Source organism: Chiloscyllium plagiosum, unplaced genomic scaffold (genome assembly GCF_037043375.1).
Source record: "Chiloscyllium plagiosum isolate Xiang-an unplaced genomic scaffold, Cpla_swu_hap1 HiC_scaffold_12, whole genome shotgun sequence".
In the NCBI taxonomy this organism is placed as follows: Eukaryota; Metazoa; Chordata; class Chondrichthyes; order Orectolobiformes; family Hemiscylliidae; genus Chiloscyllium; species Chiloscyllium plagiosum.
The window spans coordinates 89097171-89116820 of NW_028270150.1; the positions used below are offsets into that span (position 1 = coordinate 89097171).

Below are 19650 nucleotides of genomic sequence, written 5' to 3' on the forward strand. Positions count from 1 at the left end.
GACTGTACTGGAACAGCTTGGCTAGGGGAGCGGCAAGTTCTGGAGCACAAATTTTACGTACAATTGCTGAAATGTTGTCAGGGTCCATTGCCTTTGCAGTATCCAGTTCTTCCAGTCGTTTCTTGGTATCACATGGAGTGAAATGAATTGGCTGAAGACTGGTATCTGTGATGCTAGAGACCAATGGAGGAGACCAAGATGGATCATCCATTTGGCACTTCTGACTGAAGATTGTTGTGAAAGCTTCAGCCATACCTTTCACACTGATGAGCTGGGATGTTTCTATCATTGAGGATGGGGCTATTTGTGGAACCTCCTTCTCCAGTGAGCTGTTTAATTGTCCACTACCATTCATAACTGGATATGGCAGGACTGCAAAGCTTAGATCGGATCTGTTGGGTATGCAATCATTTAGCTTGGTCTATCACTTGCTGCTTATGTTGTTTGGCGTGCAAGTAGTCCTGTTTGGTGGCTTCACCAATTTGACACCTCATCTTCAGTTATGCCTAGTGCTGCTCCTGACATGCCCTCTTGCACTCTCCATTGAACCAGCGTTGATGCCCTGGCTTGATAGTAATGGTCGAGTGGGGGATGCCCTAGGCCATGTGATTGCAAGGTATGCTCAAAGTTTGGGAGAAGATTTGTAGCTTGGGTGCTCGTTGTTGTGGTTCTGTTCGCCGAGCTGTGCCACCAACTTGTCACGAAACGACATTACCAGCTATCTTTAGTAGCCACACTCTGATGACAAGCAACAGGAGTTCGACTGGGACAACGCTACTATTATAGGACAAGCCAAACAGAGAACAGCCAGGGAATTCCTAGAGGCATGGCACTCATCCACAGATTCAATCAATAAGCACATCGACCTGGACCCAATATACCGGCCACTGCAGCGGACAGCTGGAACTGACAACCGGAAGCGGCAGAGACAAACCACTATAAATGCCGGAGGAAACATCACGGAAGCGCTTCACAGGAGGCTCCCAAGTGAGGATGTCACCTAGACAGGGGGCGAAATGTCTGCAACACAAATTCCCAGCTCGACGAACAGAACCACAACAATTGCAAGGTATGGTTAAATGCTCCTATTAATGGCTGACAGTGCCTCATAGCTACCCAGTTTCAAGTCACTAAATTTGTTCAAAATCTATTCTATTTAATATGATAATAGTGCCGCACAATATGATAGGGGATATTTTGATTGTTAAGTGTATTGAAGGCTGAGATAGATAGATTTTTAATCAGGAAGGGAATCAAGGATTGTTTGGAAAAGGCAGGAAAGTAGAGTTGACGTTTATCAGAGCACACTTAGTTAAAAATCACACAACAACAGGTTATAGTCCAACAGGCTTATTTGGAAGCATTAGCTTTCGAAGTGCTGCTCCTTCAGTTATAGCAAAAGTTTACAGTGTGATGCAACTGAAATTACATATTGAAAAAGACCTGGATTGTTTGTTAAGTCTCTCACCTTATAGGAAGCACTAGCTTTTAGATGAGAGACTTAACAAACAATCCAGGTCTTTTTCAATATGTAATTTTAAGTTGCATCACACTGTAAACCTTTGCTATAATTTCTGGGTCCTACAATCTTATACTCCACAACCAGGAGCAGCACTGGAAAGCTAGTGCTTCCAATTAAACCTGTTGGACTATAACCTGGTGTTGTGTTATTTTTAACTTTGTTCACCCCAGTCCAACACTGGTACTTCCAAATCAGAGCATACATGTTCACATTAATTGATTAGCAGACCCAATGCACCAAACAGCCTACTTCTCCTCCAAAACTAACGTTCTTACCGATACTGTCATGGACAGAGGCACCTGCAGCTGGAGATTGGTAACGGTGAGGTCAAGTATGAATATCCCTTTTGTTGGTTCCTTCACCATCTGCTGCCCTCACCACTCAGTCTCACAGCTATGTCTGTTAGGACCCAACCAGCTTAATCAGTGCTGCTGTCGAGTCACTTTTGATGGTGGACATTGAAATCCCTTCCCAGAGTACATTTTGCACCCTCGCTATCCTCAGTACTTCTTCCAAGTATTGTTCAACATGGAGAAGTACTGATTCCGCAGCCGAGGCAGAAAGGTACATGGAAATCAGCAAGAGGTTTCCTTGCCCGTGTTTAACCTGATGCCATGGAACTTCATACAGTGTGAAATCTGGATTGAAAATTCTCAGCACAAATCCTGCACAACTTAAAAAATGTTGTTTTTAAATTGGGTGTGAGTGTTACTAGCTAGGACAGCATTTATAAGTCAGCATTTCTAATTCTCTTGGAGAGGCAGTGGTGAGCTGCAGTGCTGCTATGGTGAATTCCAGGATTTTGACCTAGCACACTGAAAGGAACAAAGATATACTTCCAAGTCAGGATGGAGGGGAACTTGCGGGTGATGGTGGCTGTATTCCCTATGTCTTCTAGATGGTAGTGGTCATGAGTTCAGAAAGTGCTGTTTAAGGCCCCTTGGTGGCTTAGCTGGGTTAGTTTTTTCCCCCTTTAAAAGCGTGAAGGAGAGGAACCCGAGGCACTACACGGGTAGTGCCTCCCACCCGCCCTCCTCCTCTAACCTAATAATAACATCTGTGGTGGCAAGCAGGTAAGTGCTGAATTTTGCTTGTATTATTTAGACACAGTTTTTGTTTAAACAGTTAGCTTTAGAGGGATGGCAGTGAAGGCAGTGCAATGTTCCTCCTGCAACATGTATGAGGTGAGGGATGCCATCGACATCCCTGCCGATTACACTTGCAGGAAGTGCACCCATCTCCAGCTCCTCCAAGACCGTGTTAGGGAACTGGAGCTGGAGTTGGATGAACTTCGGATCATTCGGGAGGCAGAGGGGGTCATAGATCAGAGTTATAGGGAAGTAGTAACTCCAAAGATGGCAGATAGATGGGTTACAGTGAGGGGGGCTGGGAGGAAGCAGCCAGTGCAGGGACCTCCTGCGGCCATTCCCCTCAAGAACAAGTATACCGTTTTGGATACTTGTGGGGGGGATGACTTACCAGGGGTAAGTAACGGGGCTCAGGTCTCTGGCACGGAGCCTGTCCCCGTTACTCAGAAGGGAAGGGTGATGAAGAGCAGAGCAGTAGTAATTGGGGACTCGATAGTTCGTGGCACAGATAGGCGGTTTTGTGGGAACGAGAGAGACTCACGTTTGGTATGTTGCCTCCCAGGTGCAAGGGTACGTGATGTCTCTGATCGTGTTTTCCGGGTCCTGGAGGGGGAGGGGGAGCAACCCGAAGTCGTGGTCCACATTGGCACCAACGACATAGGTAGGAGGAGTGCTGAGGATGTTAGACAGGCTTTCAGGGAGCTAGGTTGGAAGCTTGGAGTTAGAACAAACAGAGTTGTTGTCTCTGGTTTGTTACCCGTGCCACGTGATAGAGATTCGAGGAATAGGGAGAGAGAACAATTAAATGCGTGGCTTCAGGGATGGTGCAGGAGGGAGGGGTTCCAGTTTTTGGATAACTGGGGTTCTTTCTGGGGACGGTGGGACCTCTATAAACAGGATGGTCTACACCTGAACCTGAGGGGAACCAGTATCCTTGGGGGGAGGTTTGCTAGTGCTCTTGGGGGGGGTTTAAACTAACTCGGCAGGGGCATGGGAACCCAGATTGTAGCTTCAGGGTGCAGGGCCTGGAGTGTAGGGAGGTGAGGAACATGGCATCAATTTCCAAGGAGGGTGCCTGTAAACAGGGAAGTTGTTTGAAGTGTGTATACTTCAATGCAAGAAGTATACGAAATAAGGTAGGTGAACTTGCAGCGTGGGTTGGTACCTGGGACTTCGATGTTGTGGCTATTACGGAGACATGGCTAGAACAGGGACAGGATTGGCTGTTGCAGGTTCCGGGATTTAAATGTTTTAGTAGGTTTAGAGGTGGGGGTAAAAGAGGGGGAGGTGTGGCATTGCTTGTCAAAGATAGTATTACAGCGGTGGAAAGGACGATGGATGAGGACTTGCCATCTGAGGTAGTTTGGGCTGAGGTTAGGAATAGGAAAGGTGAGGTCACCCTGTTAGGAGTCTTTTACAGGCCTCCTAATAGTCCTAGAATCATTGAAGAAAGGATTGGGAAGGTGATTCAGGAGATGAGTGACAGTAATAGGGTGGTTGTTATGGGGGACTTTAACTTTCCTGATATTGATTGGGAAAGCTATAGCTCAAGTTCGTTAGATGGGTCAGTGTTTGTTCAATGTGTGCAGGAGAGTTTCCTGACACAATATGTAGACAGGCCAACAAGAGGTGAGGCCATACTGGATTTGGTTCTGGGTAACGAACCAGGCCAGGTGTTAGAATTAGAGGTAGGTGAGCACTTTGGGGATAGTGACCATAATTCGGTGATTTTTACACTCGTGATGGAGAGGGATAAGTGTGTACTACAGGGCAAGAATTATAGCTGGGGTAAGGGAAATTATGATGCGGTGAGGCATGACTTAGGATGTGTGGCTTGGAAAAGTAGACTCCAAGGCAAGAGTGTAAATGATATGTGGAACTTGTTCAAGGGGCAACTATTGAGTGTCCTTGATAATTATGTACCTGTCAGGCAGGTAGGAAAGGGTCGTGCGAGGGAGCCGTGGTTTAATAAGGAATTGGAATCCCTTGTTAAATGGAAGAGGGCGGCCTATCTCAAGATGAGACGTGAAGGTTCAATTGGGGCGATTGAGAGTTATAGGGTAGCCAGGAAGGACCTGAAGAGAGAGCTAAAAGCAGCAAGGAGGGGACACGAAAGGTCCTTAGTAGATAGGATTAGGGAAAACCCTAAGGCTTTCTATAGGTATGTTAGGAATAAAAGAATGACTAGGGTAGGAATAGGTCCAGTCAAGGATAGTAGGGGGAAGTTGCGTGTGGAGGCGGAAGAGATTGGGGAGACACTGAATGAATACTTTTCTTCAGTATTCACTCAGGAACAGGGCATTGTTGTCGATGAGAATACTGAGGCACAAATAAGTAGAATGGATGGCTTTGAGGTATGTAGAGAAGAGGTGTTGGAAATCCTGGAAAAGGTGAAAATAGATAAGTCCCCTGGGCCTGATGGCATTTATCCTAGGATTCTCTGGGAAGCAAGGGAGGAGATTGCAGAGCCATTGGCCTTGATTTTTATGTCCTCTTTGTCTACAGGAGTAGTCCCAGAAGACTGGAGGATAGCAAATGTGGTTCCCTTGTTCAAAAAGGGGAGTAGGGATAGCCCTAGTAACTATAGGCCGGTGAGTCTCACTTCTGTTGTGGGCAAAGTCTTAGAGAGAATTGTAAGGGATAGGATTTATGCACATCTAGATAGGAATAATGTGATCAAGGATAGTCAGCATGGTTTTGTGAAGGGCAAGTCGTGCCTCACAAACCTTATTGAATTCTTTGAAAAGGTGACGAAGGAGGTTGATGAGGGGAAAGCGGTAGATGTGGTATATATGGATTTTAGTAAGGCGTTCGATAAGGTTCCCCATGGTAGGCTACTGCAGAAAATACGGAGATATGGCATTGAGGGTGAGTTGGAGGTTTGGATTAGGAATTGGCTGGATGGAAGAAGACAGAGGGTAGTAGTTGATGGCAAAGTTTCTTCATGGAGTGCTGTCACTAGCGGTGTTCCGCAAGGATCTGTTTTGGGACCATTGCTGTTTGTCATTTTTATAAATGACCTGGAAGAGGGGTTAGAAGGTTGGGTGAGCAAGTTTGCGGATGACACGAAAGTCGGAGGAGTTGTTGACAGTGAGGAAGCATGTGGCAGGTTACAGCAGGATATAGAGAAGCTGCAGAGCTGGGCAGAAAGGTGGCAGATGGAATTCAATGTAGCTAAGTGCGAGGTGATTCACTTTGGGAAGAATAACAAAAAGATGGGGTACTGGGCTAATGGTCGGATACTTGGTAGTGTGGATGAGCAGAGGGATCTTGGTGTCTATGTACACAGATCTCTGAAAGTTGCCACCCAGGTAAATAGTGCGGTGAGGAAGGCATATGGCGTACTGGCTTTTATTGGTAGAGGAATTGAGTTCCGGAGTCCTGAGGTCATGATGCAGTTGTATAAGACTCTGGTACGGCCGCATCTGGAATATTGTGTGCAGTTTTGGTCGCCATACTATAGGAAGGATGTGGAGGCATTGGAACGGGTGCAGAGGAGGTTTACCAGGATGTTGCCTGGTATGAAAGGAAAATCGTATGAGGAAAGACTGAGGCACTTGGGGCTGTTTTCACTAGAGAAAAGAAGGTTTAGGGGTGACTTGATTGAGGTGTACAAGATGATTAGGGGGTTAGATAGGGTCGACAGTATGAACCTTTTCCCGCGTATTGAGTCGGGTATTACAAGGGGGCATAGCTTTAAATTAAGGGGGGGTAGATATAGGACTGATGTTAGGGGTAGGTTCTTCACTCAGCGAGTCGTTAGTTCATGGAATGCCCTGCCAGTAACAGTGGTAGACTCTCCCTCTTTATGGGCATTTAAGAGGGCATTGGATAGGTATATGGAGGATAGTGGGTTAGTGTAGTTTAGGTGGGCTTGGATCGGCGCAACATCGAGGGCCCAAGGGCCTGTACTGCGCTGTATTCTTCTATGTTCTATGTTCTATGGTGAATTGTTGCAGTGTGTTTTGTAGGTAGTATATACTGATACCACTGAAGCAGTTGTGAATGATGAAAGTGGTGGATGTGGGACCAATCAATGAGCTGCATTATCCTGGATGGTATTGATTTTCTTGAATATTGTTGGAGATGCACTCACTCAGGCAAATGGAGAATAATCCACCACACTCCTGACTTGTGCCTTGCAGTCACTGTAATTATATGCCTGGTTCAGTTCATTTTGTGACCATTGGTAAACCAAAGCTGTTGATCGTGGGAGATGCAGCGATCGTAATGAAGGTCAAAAGGTGATTGCTAGATTCCCTCTTGTTAGAGATGATCATTCTATACCACTGTGTCCTCACCTCTACAGCTGATGATGGAGGTGTTTTGAATATCAATTATAAGATATGATTCGGTGAAAACGGTTGTATTGGCCTTTGAGAGGGCAATACCAAAGTCATATTTTGAAAAGACAGCTGAATGCTTTGGAAAGGATGTTAGTGAACCAGAGTGGGTTTCTCAACATTCCATTCCTTCATGGTCACTGTTATAATCAGGTGAGGAGGCGTAAATGACTGTCCTGTTTACAAATCCTCGTTTAATCATAAAAAGATTTTTTTGAAAGGGTGTGTTTGTCAGATCTGTGCATGTCTTACTGTTTATGTGTTGTGGCTGCAAAGTACATAGACAAATAGATTTCCTTGCATTTTGTTTTTTTAAAGGAATGAGGATATCTATTGTCTTAATCTAGACTAGTTGTAGCTTCTACACACCCACACACACAGATACACACACACACAGATACACACACACAGATACACACACACACACACACACAGATACACACACACAGTTCAGAGTCCCAGCAACGGTTAAAAGGTCATGCAAACTGACGATTTGGATGTTTATAGGCTGAGCTCAAGGTCCCTCGGGGATTCAGCATTATGACAATGTGTTTTATCTTGCGGAGTCATAAGTTGCTTGGCTGATTCTCAGAAGTCTGCCTGTGGCAAGCGAATGCCCATCAGCAGACAGAGCTCAAACCTATCGGCGAGGTGAAGAGAGGGAGCAACCCTCTCAGGCCTCCCAGCTGTTCAGCATCTCTCCTGCTTCTGCTCTGTGGCCTGGACTTTCCTTGAACACAGAAGAGAGTGTTTTTTTTTTGCTTGTCACTTGATCCTCTCTCTCCAGCTGAATAGTTACCCACATATGGTCATGGCAAGTAGATTTCAGGTCTATGGTTTACATGGATGAATTCCTTTCTCAGCCACAGTCTATAGTCTAGGATTATTATTATTGCATCAAATGTAATGATCTGAAGGGTCAATACTAGGGAGTGCATTATGCAGAGCTCATTATGAAGAGCTACAAATTCATTAAGGACAAAGGAGGAACTCAGGAGAGAATAGGACCCCTTAAAGATCAGCACGGCCACCTATGTGTGGAATCAGAAGAGACTGGGAGATATATTTTGTATCAGTGCTTACTGTGGAGAATAATATGGAAGCTAGCGAACTTGGGGAAATAAATAGCGACATCTCAAAAAGTGTCCATATTACAAAGGAGGAAATGCTGGATATCTTAAAACAGACAAAGGTAGATAAATCCCGAGGTCCTGATCAGGTGTATCCTAGAACTTTGGGGGAAGCTAAAGAAGTGATTGCTGGGCCCCTCGTCGAGATGGTAAGGAAAAGCCAGGGAACTATAGACCAGTGAGCCTGACATCGGTGGTGGGCAAGTTGTCAGAGGGGATCCCAAGGGACAGGATTTACATGAATTTGGAAAGGCAGGGACTAATTAGGGACAGCCAACATGGCTTTGTGTGTGGGAAGTCATGTCTCACTAACTTAATTAAGTTTTTTGAAGAAGTATCAAAGACATTTGATGAGGACAGAGTGGTGGACATGATCTATATAGACTTCAGTAAGGTATTCAACAAGGTTCCACATGACAGACTGGTTAGCAAGGTTAAATCACATAGGGTACAGGGAGAACTAGCCATTTGGATACACAACTAGCTCGAAGGTAGGAGCATTACTTTTCAGACAGGAGGCCTGTGACCAACATTGTGGCATGAGGATTGGTGCTGGGTCCACTGCTTTTTGTCATTTATGTAAATAATTTGGATGTGAACATAAGAGGCATGGTTAGCAAGTTTGCAGATGACACCAAGTTTGCTGGTGTAGTGGACAGCGAAGAAGGTTATCTCAGAGCGCAACGGGATCTTGATGAGATGGGCCAAAGGGCAAAGGCGTGGCAGATGGTGTTTAATTCAGATAAACGTGAGGTGCTGCATTTTGGGAAAGCATATCAGAGCAGGGCTTATATACTTAGTGGTAAGGTTTTGGGGAGTGTTACTGAACAAAGAGACCTTGGAGTGCACATTCATAGCTCCTTGAAAATGGAGTCGCAGGTAGATAGGATAGTGAAGGTGGTGTTTGGTATGCTTTCCTTTATTAGTCAGAGTATTGAGTACATGAGTTGGGAGATCATGTTGCGGCTGTACAGGACACTGGTTAGGCCACTGTTGGAATATTGTGTGCAATTCTGGTCTCCTTCCTATTGGAGGGATGTTGTGAAACTCAAAAGGGTTCAGAAAAGATTAACAAGGATGTTGCCAGGGTTGGAGGATTTGAGCTACAGGGAGAGGCTGAATAGCCTGGAGCTGTTTTCCCTGGAGCGTTGGAGGCTGAGGGGTGACCTTATAGAGGTTTATAAAGTCATGAGGGGCATGGATAGGATAAATAGGCAAGTCTTTTCCTCAGGATAGCAAAGTTCAAAACTGGAGGGCATAGGTTTAAGGTGAGAGGGGAAAGATATAAAAGGTATCTAAGGGATGATGTTTTCACACAGAGGGCGGTACGTTTATGGAATGAGCTGCCAGTGGAAGTGGTGAAGGCTGGTACAATTACAGCATTTAAAAGGTATCTGGATGGGTATATGAATAGGAAGGGTTTAGAGGGACATGGGCCAATTATTAGCAAATGGGACTAATTGAATTTAGAATGTCTGGTTGTCATCTATGAGTTGTCATCCCCTCCCCCCACCTTATCCCAGTTCCAAGCCTCCAACTCGGCACTGCTCTCTTGACCTGTCCATCACCTTTCCCATCTATCCACTCCACCCTCCTCTCTGACCTATCACCTTCACCCCCACCTCCAACTACCTATTGCACCCTCAGCCACCTCCCCTCTAGCCCCATCTCCCCCATTTATCTCTCAGCACCCCCGGCCCACAAGCCTCATTCCTGATGAAGGGCTTATGCCCGAAATGTCAATTCTCCTGCTCCTCAGAAGGTGTCTGACTGCTGTGCTTTTCCAGCCCCACACCCTTGACTCTGATTACATGTATTGCTTGGTCTCCATTCTGGTGTGAGTGGATGTTCTCTGAATGGATCAGATGAGATGGCTCATGCACATTTCTCTCAGATGATTATCTTTGTTAGATTCCTGCAGGAAGGTTGACTCCAATGTCATGGTTTTGAAATGTGTAAAATACAGGGACGCACAGATTCAGCCATCTTAGCAATGGCTACCTGGAATATGGCTTCAATCTTTAAAAACACACACGATGGTTCTCAGGCAGTAAATACATAAAGCCATTTGTGACATAAAGCAGGATTTTAAAACAGTCGCTGTTACTAAAAGTAGCTTTGAATTGCAGATTTCTTAATTAATTGAAATCAAATTCCATTTGTTGTTCTGGTCGGATTGAACCCTGGCTCTCGACTTTACTGGTCCAGTGACATTACCATAACACCAACATGCCAAATACACTGCCTCATTGTTTCAATTTATATGCACCCTGTACATAACAGTATGTCCACACAAGTATAAAAAGCCCAATCTAATATCACCGCTGGAAGACAATTGTCTTTAAACAGCCATCCGGATAAGTGTTTCTGCTACTGTTTATTTTAGCCATTTAAAGAGGGAAAATATTATCTTCCCACCTGCACCAATGACTAACGCTGTAAACTGTCCAAAACCACTTCCAATTCCAGTCATTGAAAACTGCGGGAAGGAATCTCTGTTTTGGAAGGGAAACATTCTTCCCTGAATCTAGCTGTTATTAAGCGCCCCTAATCTATAATTATGCTACTTCAAGTGTGTCTTGCATTACGTGGCTAGGGGAATAGCATGAGATTTATCACAGCAAGATGTAAAACAACAATAACAACTTGTAGAATTATGTCCACAGTTTCTCACCATTGTGATAGCATTTTGCCTGCAATGATAAGACGGCAATTGTAACTTAAGGTATACTTTCAGAATCGGTTTAATTTTAAAAACAGCATTTTTGCTGTTCCTTCCTTAACTGTGTTTGCGCTGCTAGTCATCATTTCATTATAACTGCTCACAGGCTTGGAATGTTATAGTTGGAGTTTGGATTAAAATGATATGATGCATTAATGCAAAAGACCACACTTAATAATCCAGGTCTTTAAAAACAAATCATCAGGTTGTGGGTTTTGCTACCAAGGTAACCGCATGGTTTGGTAGGGCTGATTGGGCAACTCTACTTGTTCAGGTTACAGTTTAGAGTCAGTTAAGTTGGTGAAGAATCATCATTGGACCTGGAACAAGGATTGGGCGGCACGGTGGCACAGTGGTTAGCACTACTGCCTCACAGTGCCAGAGACTCAGGTTCAATTCCCGGCTCAGGCGACTGACTGTGTGGAGTTTGCACGTTCTCCCCGTGTCTGCGTGGGTTTCCTCCGGGTGCTCCGGTTTCCTCCCACAGTCCAAAGATGTGCAGGTGACGTGAATTGGCCACGCTAAATTGCCCATAGTGTTAGGTAAGAGGTAAATGTAGGGGAGTGGGTCTGGGTGGGTTGCACTTTGGCGGGTCAGTGTGGACTTGTTGGGCCGAAGGGCCTGTTTCCACACTGTAAGTAATCTAAATCATGATTCACCAAAATCAATTGATGAAGAATAATAGCAATGAAGAAAATAGTGAAATTACTGAATAAATAAAGTTACAAAGTGCAATCAATTAAATAAGTGAATCGGCAGAACTCTAGCAAATGGATTTTACTGTTGGCAAATCTGAGCTCATCCACTTTAGACTCAAGGGACATAATTGTACACTTTCCAATTGATGAGGAGCTAGACACAGTGGAGGTCCAATGAGACTTGGTGGGGTGGGAACAGCGCAGGTACACAACTTATTAGAGATGCTCTGAACAAATTCAGAAAACATCCAAAAAATAACAAAAGCCTTTATGGCCAGAAGACTGGAAGACAAAGAGTCAAGATGCAGCCAAATATATCCCTGGTTAGGCTACACCTGGTGAACTGTGACCTCATCATAGGAAGGACATCTTAGCCTTGGAGCTCCAAGGCCTAAGTTTAACAGATTGATATATGAAATTGTAAGGGATAAATTATGACACGAATGAGGACATTAGAGCTTTGAAGACTCAGGGGAGGTTTGATGAAGGTGAATTTGAAAGGTGTTTAAGGGAACAAATAGTTCAGGCAGAGATAAAACTTTTCAATTGGTTGTCAAATCTAGAACTGGGAATATAGTCTAAAATTTAGACGTAGGCCTTCAGAATTGCTATTAGGAAATACTTCCGCATTTTATGCTCAACCAATTGTTAGTTTTAAATCTGAGTTGACTGAGTATTACAGGATATAGGGTCAGGTCATGAATATGCCCTGATCTCAATAAATGGTGTGGAAAAGGACTGAGGGTGTAAATGGCTGAGTCCTGGCCTAAGTTAAATTGGGACTACAGTCACGTGTCAGCCAACCCTTGGAAGCAACATTCCCTCTAATTTTCTTTCTGGCTGCATAGGCCTCCAAATGATAATGATGTAGCAATGTGCAGAACAAAGGCATGTTCAGTCCCTTGACTATTAAATATTTTGAACTGTAACAAGGCTGTTTGCCTCTCCCTCTGTGTAAAGCAACACAAGCCACAGAGATTGGCAACAAAACAAAGTCTGTGTGCCCCAAGGAATGAACCTAAGAGCCATACATTGTCAGTAAATACATGAGATACACATTCGTACCTGTGTGCAAGACAAGAGGACAAAGGAATACAAGCCCCTGAGCTCCAAAGCTGTGGAAAAGTTGGTCCAAAGTAGACGTGATGAAATGGTGATGCCAATGGTTTGCCACTGTTGACTGTTTTGCTTGAACAAACAGCAGAGAAGGGTGGTGTCTGGTGAGTATGCAGAGCCATTGTGGTGAAGGTCAGGGTGAACAAAAAGCCGGAGAAGTGAGCATTGAGCTGCTACTGCCTGGTAACCTCTAGGTTTTGGGAATTGGCATTGTCCGGAATCTTGGAGAAGGAGTAGAGAACTGTAAACTCCACAGCAATGAGGCAAGTTGGGCAATTAATGTTATGCAAATATACAGGAATAAGGTAGGCACTGCTCAGTAGTGAGATTCAAAACCCGCTGTTGAAACCTTCAGGGAAAAATCTGAAGTCTTTTCTCAATGTCAAGATTCTGATTTTGCTTATTTTTATTCTGTTTTCCCAAATTTCTTATTGTTGCCAAAGCAAAATTCCATCCCAGAGCTTTTCAAACTTATATAAAATAGTCAAATTATTATGTTTGGATTTATAAGCTCGGTCTCAGAATAATGAATCCAATAATATAACCACTACGCTATGTATACAGACTGTGAGAGACCATGAAATGAGACACAGATTCTGTCCAGCTGAGCACAGCCATTTATTTGTCACATGCAATCCTTGGGCTAAAATGAAAATCAAGGTATATTACACACATTATCAACACTGCCTCCCCCAACACTTTACCTACATTGCCACTAAATTGTCATCACACTGTCTAACACAAGTCTCCGAGTTATCTCAGGTTAACATTAGGTCAGGTGCAGAAGACTTCTGGAGAGTAGATACCATTTCACAGTAAAATCCAGCACCCACTATCCCACCCTACAGATTTATACAGGAATTACATGCCTTCATTTAGCAGCCAGTTTCTCTTTTTTTTTGAAGTTTGCTCTTTAAGATTTATGATTTCACCCTTTTGCAAAGACCAGCCAAAATTAGTTTTTCAACAAGATATTAACTGAGTGTGTGTGTTTGTGTGTGTATTTGCAGGTGTGTCTGTGCACGTGTGTCTGTTCATGTGTGTACATGCGCTTGTCTGTGTGTGTGTGAACATGTCCGTGTGTGTGCATGCGTCTGTGTGTCTGCACGTATGTGTGTGCGTGTGTGTGTGCGCGCGTGTATGTGCATGTGTGTGTCTCTGTGCGTCTGTGTATGTGTGTGTCATCGGAAAGTGATGTACTATGTTCAGGTCTGGCTTTGGAGGGGACAATGCAGGTTCACTGGACCCTAGGGTCACAGAATGAGAATAGCTTTCAGTACTCTTCTGAATTTAGAAGATTATGTGGTGATCTCATCAAATTGAGGTTTTTAAAGTGATTTGTTAAGATTGATAAAGATAAAAGCATTCCTTTGGAAGTAAATTAAGAGCATGTGGTAACAATTATAGATCATGGACAGAGTTTAGACAAATGAGCAGATGATGAACCATGTTATTGCACATGAGTAGACTGTAAACTGTGTTTATGTACATATTTGATGTTGGACTATGTTTATGCATATCAGTTAATCATGGACTGTGTTCATGCATACGATGAGATCATAGACTGTGCATGAGTGGATCATGGACTGTTTCTGGAAATGAATCGAATATGGATTGGGTATAAGTAGATTATGGAGAGTTAATCATTGATTGTCCTCATTGTTACTTGGTAAAGTGCACTGATACTCCAGACCCACCCTAAATCCCCAATTTTCTGCTCTGATGAACATAGATTATATTAAGAAAATCATAGGGTTTCTGTACTTCACAAGAAACTACTATTTATCACAAATAACTCAGTTTTAAACTAAGGCAAACACAATATATTTTATCAACTTATAACTCTCTAACTTAAACACTACCCATTCATAAACTCTTACAGACATGCAGACTGTGACGATACTGTGCCTTTAAGAGGTGCATTTTGTTCTTTTTTTAATGAAGAAAGGTTGAGACAGAGTTACAGGACGATCTATTCAAAGCCAATAAAGTAACCAGCGTGTGAGGCTTTGGTTTTTTTTAAGTTGGAAGAACAGAAGTAGCCTGACTGGGTAGGGTCAACCTTCCACAGAACCAGGATTTGTAGTTTCACTTTCTGCTGTTGCTGGGGTCTTGAAGCTAGATGTTAAGTTCTTATTCCTCTCTCTATTACAGCTAAAGGCTGGGGTTCTCTTCCTGCTGCTAAATTGCATGTGAAACAATCTATTTTGCTGAATTTGTCTTTGCCAAGGGTGTGTTTATGGGGTATTACTATATTGGTATGTTTTGCATAAAGTTAAGTCTTTGAAAAATCGAATTGCATCTGGAACGCAATGTGTTACACTTTTCCTTAAAGTAAGAAAATGTTCGGGTCCGGGCTATCTTCTCAATATATTTTGAAGGGGTTTGGTCTGGTCCATAACAAGACAGACACAGGCAAACAAACAAACATAAATGTTAAGGTGGGGAAAAAAATGCTTGGGGAACCCAGTTCAATATCACCTCTTCACAGGATTCAATGGGGCATCCTTTTGCTTCTTCTCTTTGCTTTTGATCTGTATTGTACCCTCAGGTCTCCACTGAAAACACAGGGCAGTTGGCACATTAATTGTTCAGTCTTTCAGTCACTGGTCAGGTCATAGAGTCATAGCGATGTGCAGCACGGAAACAGACCCTTCGGTCCAACCCGTCCATGCCGACCAGATATCCCAACCCAATCTACTCCCACCTGCCAGCACCCGGCCCATATCCCTCCAAACCCTTCCTATTCATTTACCTATCCAGATGCCTTTTAAATGTTGCAACTGTACCAGCCTCCACCACTTCCTCTGGCAGTTCATTCCATACATGTACCAACCTCTGCTTGAAAACGTTGTCCCTTAGGTTTCTTTTATATATTTCCCCACTCACCCTAAACCTGTGCCCTCTAGTTCTGGACTCCCCGACCCCAGGGAAAAGACTTTGTCTATTTATTCTATCCATGCTCCCCATAATTTTGTAAACCTCTATAAGGTCACCCCTCAGCCTCCGACGCTCCAGGGAAAACAGCCCCAGCCTGTTCTGCCTCTCCCTATAGCTCAAATCCTCCAACCCTGGCAACATCCTTGTAAATCTTTTCTGAACCCTTTCAAGTTTCACAACATCTTTCCGATAGGAAGGAGACCAGAATTGCATGCAATATTCCAACAGTGGCCTAACCAATGTCCTGTACAGCTGCAACATGACCTCCCAACTTCTGTACTCAGTACTCTGACCAATAAAGGAAAGCATACCAAACACCTTCTTCACTATCCTATCTACCTGCAACTCCACTTTCAAGGAGCTATGAACCTGCACTCCAAGATCTCTTTGTTCAACAACACTCCCTAGGACCTTACCATCAAGTGTATAAGTCCTGCTAAGATTTGCTTTCCCAAAATGTAGCACCTCGCATTTATCTGAATTAAACTCCATCTGCCACTTCTCAGTCCATTGGCCCATCTGGTCAAGATCCCGTTGTAGTCTGAGGTAAACCTCTTCGTTGTCCACTACACCTCCAATTGTGCTCTCATCTGCAAACTTACTAACTGTACCTCTTATGCTCGCATCCAAATCATTTATGTAAATGACAAAAAGTAGTGGACCCAGCACCGATCCTTGTGGCACTCCACTGGTCACAGGTCTCCAGTCTGAAAAACAACCCTCCACCACCACCCTCTATCTTCTATCTTTTATCTTTGAGCCAGTTCTGTATCCAAATGGCTAGTTCTCCCTGTATTCCATGAGACGTAATCTTGCTAACCAATCTTCCATGGGGAACCTTGTCAAACGCCTTACTGAAGTCCATATAGATCACATCTACCGCTCTGCCCTCATCAATCCTCTTTGTTACTTCTTCAAAAACCTCAATCAATTTTGTGAAACATGATTTTCCACACACAAAGCCATGTTGACTGTCCTTAATCAGTCCTTGCCTTTCCAAATACATGTACATCCTGTCCCTCAGGATTCCCTCCAACAACTTGCCCATCACCGACATCAGGCTCACCGGTCTATAGTTCCCTGGCTTCTCCTTACCACCCTTCTTAAACAGTAGCATCACATTAACCAACCTCCAACACCTCACCTGTGACTATCCATGATACAAATATCTCGGTAAGAGGCCCAGCAATCACTCCCCTAACTTCCCACAGAGTTCTCGGGTACACCTGATCAGGCCCTGAAGATTTATCCACTTTATGTGTTTCAAGACATCCAGCACCTCCTCCTCTGTAATATGAACATTTTTCAAGATGTCACCATTTATTTCCCTACATTCTATACCTTCCACATCCTTTTCCACAGTAAGTACTGATGCAAAATACTCGTTTAGTATCTCCCCCATCTCCTGCAGCTCCACACAAAGGCCGCCTTGCTGATTTTGAGGGGCCCTATTCTCTCCCTAATTATCCTTTTGTCCTTTATGTATTTGTAAAAACCCTTTGGATTCTCCTTAACTCTATTTGCCAAAGCTATGTCATGTCCCGTTTTTGCCCTCCTGATTTCCCTCTTAGGTATATCTTATTGCCTTTATACTCTAAGGATACACTCGATCTATCCTGTCTATACCTGACATATGCTTCCTTCTTTTTCTTAACCAAACCCTCAATTTCTTTAGTCATCCAGCATTCCCTACACCTACCAGCCTTTCCTTTCACCCTGACAGGAATATACTTTCTCAGGACTCTCGTTATCTCATTTCTGAAGGCTTCCCATTTTCTAGCCTTCCCTTTACCTGCGAACATCTGCACCCAATCAGCTTTTGAAAGTTCTTGCCCAATACCGTCAAAATTGGCCTTCCTCCAATTTAGAGGGCAGTCCAATTAGGGCAGTTTATAGGCAAATAGTGAGTGAGAGTAGTTAACTGTCTTGTAATTCAGTGCTCAGGGAGGAAACATCAATTTTCAAATCTTGTCTGGGTACAGGATGGGTACCAGATGACTAGAGGACAGCTAATCTGGTACCATTATTCAAGAAGGGTGGCATGGCTAAACCAAGGAACTACCAGCTAGTGAGTCTAACATCAGTGGGAGGGAAATTCCGAGGGACAGAATTAATCTCCACTAGAAGAGACAAAGATTAATCAAGAATAGTCAGAACAGCTTTGTCAGGGGGAAATCATGTCAAACAAATTTAATTGAATTTTTCAAGGAAGTAATTAGTGTTGATGAGAGTAGTGCAGGTATTGTAGTCTCTGTGAACTTCAGTAAGACTTTTGACAAGGTCTTGCATGACAGACAGGTTAAGAAGCTAAGAGCATCTGTGATCTAGTGAAATTTGACAAATTGGATCCAAAATTGGCGACATGACAGGAAGCTGAGGGTGATGTTCGAAGGCGTTTTTATGAGTGGAAGCCTGTTTCCAGTGGTTTCCCACAGGGTTTGGTACTGGGTCCTTTGCTGTTTGTTGTGTATATTAATGATCTAGACACGAATGTAGGAAGCACAATCAGTAAGTTGACAGTTGAAATGAAAATTGATGAAGTGGTAAATAGTGAGGAGGAAAGCCTTAGACTACAGGATAATATAAACTGCTTGGCCAGATAGATTGGACAGTGGAACATGGAATTTAATCCTGGGAAGTGACAGGCGATGCATTGTGGGGGGATTTACAAGGCAAGGGAGCAGACATCAAATGGTACGTATCTAGGAAGTACATTGGATCAGAAGGACCTTAAGGTACACATCCATAGCTCCTCAAAGTCAACAAGGACAGGTTTGATAAGGAACTAAGAAGGCATATGGGATACTTGCCTTTATTGATTGAGGCACTGAATACAAGAGCAACGAGGTTATGATAAAGCTGTATACAGGAGAACCTCGATTATCCGAACGTGATGGATGGGCACTATTTCGTTCGGATAATTGATTATTCGGTTGATCGATTAAATGCCGTTCCTCTGGGGCTAGGAGTTTTTAAAGTCTGCTCCCCGTTCAGGAGATTACAGCAGCACACAGTGCACAAGGCCCCGCCCCAATTGCCCCTTCCCCCCCCATGCCATCCAACACCCACCCCCAATGCTGTCCAACACCATCCCCCCATCCACCCTCCCATCTGCCCCCGCCCCCCCCTCCAGGGCAGCCACTGTACACCAACAAGACTGCTGCTGCACTGCCTTTGTGGGATAAGTCTCCAAATAGCGCGCACACACACTTTTTACTGCAACTTTTTGACAGGTTCCACCTTTACCCCGTACAGGACAATGTTAGAGAGATTATGTGGGGAAGGGGGGTTTAGGGTACACTCCTGTGTAGAACTCCAGGGAAAATGTGGGAAGAGAGAGAGAGAGGGCAGGCAGTCAGTCATTTGGAGGCGGTGCCAGTTTAATCACTGTTAACAAAAGACGCGATCACTGTTGGAAATACATCTTTGACATAATGTTTCTGTCGGGACCTCGAGATCTACTTTGGATAATCCGATTTTTGGGTAATTGGTATTCGGATAATCAAGGTTCCTCTGTATAACATTAGTTAGCCCACAGGTAGAGTACTGTGTACAGTTCTGCTCACCACACTATAGAAAGAATGTGATTGCATTAGAGATGGAGCAGTGGAAGTTGACAAAGATGCTGCCTCGGCTTTGAAGAGAGTTTGATAGGCTGGGATCTAATAGGCAAAAGTGAGGACTACAGATGCTGGAAACCAGAGTTTAGATCACAGTAGTGCTGGAAAAGCACAGCAGGTCAGGCAGCATCCGAGGAGCAGGAAAATCGACGTTTTGGGCAAAAGCCCTTCATCAGGAATCATCTGGGATCTAATAGGAGTGTACAAAGCTCCATATACATAGATCATGGATTATTAATCAAACGAGTAAGTCGTGAGTTGTACAAAATTGCATGCTACTTTCATGTATGACCTTAATTAGTTCTTTAATTTTATAAATAAATCCAAATAGCCATGATCAGATGGTAGAGCAGACTTGATAGGCCGAATGGCCTAATTCTACTTCTCTATCTTTTGGTCTAAACTTGAACACATTTGGATTAGCAATTCCTACTGTTCATGTTTGTCAGTCATACGGTCAATTATCTTTCT

General features: G+C 43.8%; 1 protein-coding gene across 2 annotated transcripts in view; it reads left to right on the plus strand.

The window, feature by feature from the left end:
* LOC122554936 (5-hydroxytryptamine receptor 2A-like) overlaps positions 1 to 19650 on the plus strand; it is a 619268-nt gene that overhangs the window by 413488 nt on the left and 186130 nt on the right. The window lies entirely within an intron of this gene.